Below are 6,271 nucleotides of genomic sequence, written 5' to 3'. Positions count from 1 at the left end.
CCGGTCACTTAAGTGTTGATAACGTCCTTGTGTTTGTGACACCAAATCAGAGCGTACCTGTGGCTCTTCAGCGTGGGCCTCGTGGTAATTGACCGGAGCCGACCCTTTATCCCCTCTCCTGAGGGGGTACCGCTATCCCACTCCACCTCTCGCCGCACCCGCTCCGCGGATGCCGCTTCGCGTGGATAGCGAGGGTCTGCTTGGGTCTTCTTTCCTTTCAGGCACAGGGTCAGAGCTGATTTGCATATAGCCAGTGTCTAACCCAGGGTGGTGTGGAGTGCAAAAAACCGATGGATTTAGGCCCAGATCCTTGTACTGGGGTGAATGTATGACATTGTTCTACATTCTGTCCATCAACTGTGTTTTTTTATTCTTTCCTTTCGGCCATTGGGAGCAACAAGGACCTCTTGGGAGGCGGAGCAAGTGCCAGGGACTACACCGACCAGGAGCCCCTATGCAGTGCCGGAAATTGCCGCCGCGACCCCTGCCTGGCCAGGTGTAAAAGGCCGGGGGCTCTGCCAAACAGGTGGGACACCAAATCAGAGCGTACCTGTGGCTCTTCAGCGTGGGCCTCATGGTAATTGACCGGAGCCGACCCTCTCCTGAGGGGGTACCGCTATTCCACTCCACCTCTCGCCGCACCCGCTCCGCGGGTGCTGCTTCGCGTGGATAGCGAGGGGCTGCTCGGGTCTTCTTTCCTTCCGGCCATTGGGAGCAACGAGGACCTCTTGGGAGGTGGAGCAAGTGCCAGGGACTACACCGACCAGGAGCCCCTGTGCAGTGCCGGAAATTGCCGCCGCGACCCCTGGACACCACTCCCCCCGCCCGCAACGCCCCTTTACTAAGGAGCGGATCCGCGTAGCGGGACGCGAGTGGGACACCGAGCGAAGCCCGGGCAAAGGGCGGGCAGTCTGTGGCAGTCAGGGGCTGTCAGAGGCTGGGCTGGGCCACCCCCCTGTCATCGGATACCTCAGGTACCGAAGGTGATTGAACACTGGCTGAGGGGCTAGCTACTCCGATGTCCACTCGGTCGGGGAAAATACTAACGGGAGGGGGTGGGGGGGTCCTGGGAGTACGACGATAGGCACAATGGACAAATTCATCACCAGAGTAGCTGCTGTAATAGAGAAAGAGATTGTGATGACGGAGCGACGTCTTTCACAGGAACTCTTACCGGCCAGACGCTCCTCGCTTGGGGCAATGGCGCTGGCCCAGTCGCCCACCTTTACCCACGCTACTCTCCCTCTCCCTTCGGGCTTGGTCGAACAGCCACGGCTGGCCGCTATTAGAGCAAGCATCGACAGGTTGGAGAGTTTGGTCGCACAATCGTCATCCCATACTGGCAGTCCTGCGGCCTTGGGTCTACGCACCCTAGATCCGCCGCGCCTCTCCATCGACCGGGATTTGCCCTTGCTACACCAAGGTCCTCCACAGGCTCCGACTTTGCCGTCCTTGGTCCATGACCCACCAGTCTGCATAAAAAGGAAAAGGAAAATGAAAAGGGCTGTGAGTTTGCGGAAGGGTGTTTCCACCGCACTGCACAAGCGCTCAAGGAAGCTTGTTGTAAAGGACTTGGCCCCTAAATCAGGCAATGGTTCAGCCTCGGTGAACCCCGAGATGGGAGATGGGCGTGTTTCCCTAGGCACTACACCTGAGGTTGCGCAGGTAATACTGCATGACCCAGCTTCTTTCAAACAATTTGAGGACCTGATTAATTCCCTACTAGTCCCGCTCCTTGACCAAGTTAAGGGTCTGGGGGAAAGGTTAGACAGGTTTGAGCAGACTACACTGGACAACTTCTTCTCATTGAAAACCCTTATCAAACTCCAGTCAAGAGCTAGGGAGGACAGCACGGGCGGGAACATGGGTAAGCGGTTATCCGGTGATGTAGTGCAGGCTCCACCCTCGATAATGACTGCACCTACTACTGCAGTCTGTAAGGACCCAATCATTGCTCCTACAACTCCTACCATGGCTAATCCTGGGACCATCACCCATACTGTCCAGGTCCATTCAAGCTCCCTTGAAACACCAAAAGCTTCAACTACGAAATCCGGCCATCTTAAGTTGCCAGCTGATGGGGACTCGGCTAAGTCCAAACGATTGGTTCAGGTAGCGGCTAATGGCAGGGGAGTTGGCCCTGCTCCCCAGGCTAAACCCGCTGCGAGCCGTCTGGGAGTTGGCTCTTCAACTGTCATACCGCCGAAAGCGACTCCAAGGAGCCCACCTGTACATCTCCCCCCAGAGTGCCACCCATATGTTGCTGTTCTCATTAATGTCCCCCCTTTGAAGGATGCTCAGCTCGTAACCCACCAGGCCTTAAAGAATAAAACTCTGCACTGGTTGAAATCCAACAAACCGCTACCTGGGGCTTGGAGGGGCTGATTCTTGGAGTACGTAGGGTGGGCTGGGTAGGACATGGCAAGAAACGCCTAGAAGGAGATTGTGTGGTAGTCAACTTTAAAGACAGTAGAGTTGCACACACAATCTGTAACCATAACCATGCAACGGGCAGTCTAGGCATCGATGTTGTGGATTTAACTTATTTCTACCCGTGGCATGTTATGAATTAGATCGGCTCACCCTATGCTGAGTCACAACACAGCTATAGTGGCCGCCCAGAGTCTCCGGCGGCACCACAGTTCCACCCACAGGCAGCCTGGCCAGGTTGGAAGTGGGGCTCTTCGGGTTACTGACTTGATGTTGCCTGTGGGGTGGCCTTGGGGGATTACAAAGCGGGCGGGGTTGCCTCTCCTACTGTACTGTTGACCAGCTCATCCACCCCAACATTAAACCATATAGCCCCATCTGTCATCCGAGAACCTGGTGCGGGGCAGGGTAACAATGGAGAGGACAGTGGACCTCTCGTTCTGGTCAGGGCAGATGTCTGCTGTGATGTTGTGCCCAGCCGCGTTCCAGCTGTAACGGATCCAGTTCTTAGGATTTTCAGCTGGAACGTGGCTGGAATTGACAGGAAGCTGGCACTGCCGGACTGGAATGCCCTTGTGGAAGAGTACTCAATCTGCATCTTTCAGGCGACATGGAGCAGGGAGCCCACCCATAAGGTGGGATATTCTTCCTACTCTATCTCTGCTGTCTATCCGGCATCTGGGAGGGGACGCCCCTCGGGTGGCCTCCTCATTTGGGTGGCAACTTCCTTAAACTGTAGAGTCGAGGAGCACCAGACCAATTGTCCTGATCTCCTTAACATTACATTAAAAAGACGCCCGGGGTCGTGCCATCTTGAACATTTATAACATCTATGCCCGGGGCACAAAGGGAGGTAGACAGTCGCCCACTATTGCTCTCCTGGAGGGCCTGCTAAGGTCATCTCCATTTAAATCATGTACCCTGGTTGCGGGCGACCTAAACTGCACGTTCGAGCCCTTGGGCTCGGACGATACCATGGATCTGGAGGAGGAGGACCAAAGGAGGGGGATCCCGGCCTTAGAGCTAACCCCGATCAAGAGGTGGACTGAAGTGGCACTCCAGATTAACACTCTTAGCATGGAATTCGATCTGAGGGCCCTCAATGGGAGGACAAGATCCGATAAGGTGGGAGCCCACACTTATAACAGGCCCAACCACACGTCAAGAATTGACTACATCTTGCTTGACGTGTGCCTATGGAGCTCGGTGAGGGACATGGAAATTATCACGTCCGTTGAGAGCGATCACAACCTGCTCTCTCTCGCTTTGACTCCCTGGTGGTCGGAGGGCAAAAGGGGCCCCTGGCCCGCACCATCGCTAAATTCGGGGAACCATCTGTCTCGAACTGCGGCAGGCGGCTGAAGTGGGCAAAGCTCACCCTAGGTTGCAGCTATAACACTTCTTCTGGCAACAGCCCAATGTAAATTGGACTCTCTCGAGGGTGGGCCTGAGGAAGTGTTTGGGACTTTTTGTGACTTGACCACTGCTATAAGCAAATTGTTTATTGCTCCAATTAGACATACTGGGGTCAATACTCGGGCCCGCCCATTGAAAAGAGAGGGCTGGTATACTCATAAATGTGGGGCTAGTAAGAAAGCACTGGTGGAAGCAGTCAAATCAAAGTCCCAAACTAGGACCAGGTCGGCTAGAAAGATTTACACCCAAACCTTAAAAATAGCAAAAAAGGAGTGGGAGGAAAAGTTCTGGGCGGACCTTTTGCATGCTAGTCAAGGAAAGGATGCCAGGGGCTTTTGGAATCTGGTGGGATCCAGGAACAGACCTGAGGGCACGTTGAGGACTTGTACTATCCCGGCCCTGATCTGGTTTAACCACTTCAGGTCCTTATATTCACCGGTAGAAGGGTCCCTCAATGAGCCATTTTCCCTTGCACTCTTCGCAGAGGACAGCGTTCTCGACCCCTTTACTTCACGGGAGGTTGCGAATGTAATTAAGTCCCTGGTACCCCTGAAGGCAGCCGGTCCTGATGGGCTCCCAGGGGACCTACTTCGAGCCTACCCGACTGAATGGGGTAAATTGGTAACCGCCCTTCTGAATGCCATCTTGGAGGGAGGACCTGTCCCTGAATCTCGGATAGGGGCAGAGATTGTCCCCATATTTAAAAAGGGATGTCGGGACAACCCTGGGAACTATAGGCCGATAAGCCTGATTGACTCGACACAAAAGGTGGTGGGGAAGGTGATTCTGGGGAGGATTCTTCATTGGGTGGATGAAAACCATATCCTGTCTGATTTTCAGGCGGGATTCCGCTCAGGCACAGGGACCATTGAACAGGTCTTCAGACTGATGCTATTGCATTGGAAGGTGGTGTTGCTGGGCAAAGGCAGTCTTTACTTGGCCTTTATTGACCTGAAGACTGCCTTTGACCTGGTTCCTAGGGAGGAACTCTGGAGGGTTCTACATGGTCTTGAGATGCCCCCCTACATTCTGTCGCTCCTGATCAAACTCCACACAGATAATTATGCCCAGGTGCGTTGGGGCCAGAATGGGGAAAAGACTGACAGGATCCCGATCTGCAGGGGCGTCCGACAGGGATGTGTGCTAGCCCCCACACTATTCTCCTTGTACGTTAATGGTGTGGTAGAGCACCTGCTTCAAGAACCAGCAGATGCACCCTCCCTGGGGGGCGTACGGATCCCTACCCTGCTGTTTGCGGACGACACCTTTCTCATTGCCAAGACTCCCAGGGTCTCCAGAAGCTTCTGAATCGATTCCAGGAATTTTGTTCAGCAAGGGGTTTGGTGATTAATGTGGACAAGACTAAATACCTGATCATGCACCCACCACGGAAACTAGGACGTGCTCCAGTCTTGAACTCTGTCCCTCTCGAGAAAGTCTCTGAGTTCGACTACTTGGGAATACGCATGAGCGATGCTATGAGCTGGTCACCCCATATCAACAAGATGGTTCTTAGCCATAAAAGGGTGGGGGGTGCGCTGTTAAGGGAGTATCGCGCCTCATCCAAACAGTCCGTGGCACCAGCAATTGACATCTATAAAGCAAGAGGAGGCTCTATCCAAGTCGGAGAGCAAATTTTTGAAAGACCTATTGGCTCTCCCCTTGGGCACCCCAACAGTTCCGGTGTTCTTGGACGTGGGCTGTAAATCAATCAGGGACCAGGCTCGCCTCCGGCCGCTGCTTTTATGGGCCCACTTGTGGAGGGTCCCAGAACTGAAATCCTATGCCGATGGGCTGTCTGAGGTGATGGGAATGGGGGGGCTGGCACAAGATTAAGTGCTTAAGGGATATCAAAAACCTCCTGGGGGAACTGGGTTTGTGGGCTTCTTGGGCTACAAAGTCTGCCCCACCCAAAGCTACCCTGAAAAAACTATATTGGGAATGGCTCTCCTCTCAACTTATCGGTAACCCCCGTCACTGCAACTCCACCGCAGCCTTTCTAAGAATCAAGGACGTGGTGGCCTATGAACCCTATCTGGACTTGATCACCATGCCAGTTGATAGGGCTCTTTACTTTAAGTTCAGAGTGGGCACTCTTCCGATAGGGGTTCTCCTTTCCAGATGGAAAATGCCTGTGCAGCTATCGCTATTTTGTGCCCTCTGTTCTACAAGGCCCGAGACGGTGACACATATCCTTTTTGAATGCCCTGATTATTCCCGTCCAAGGAGGTGTTGGCTCAAACCTCTATTTAGACTACTAGGGACACGCCAGCATTTGGTGGCGTTACGTATCTTATTAACTGACACTTCCCCCCCTATAGTTTGTGGTGTCTCAAAACTTTTAAGATGGGCTTGGTTGATTCGCTCCAAAAGACTGTCTATTTCAATTTAATCCATTTTTAATTAACTTATTTGTATGTATCAT

Source organism: Lissotriton helveticus, chromosome 5_1 (genome assembly GCF_964261635.1).
Source record: "Lissotriton helveticus chromosome 5_1, aLisHel1.1, whole genome shotgun sequence".
Taxonomy (NCBI): domain Eukaryota; kingdom Metazoa; phylum Chordata; class Amphibia; order Caudata; family Salamandridae; genus Lissotriton; species Lissotriton helveticus.
This window is presented reverse-complemented; position numbering follows the sequence as displayed.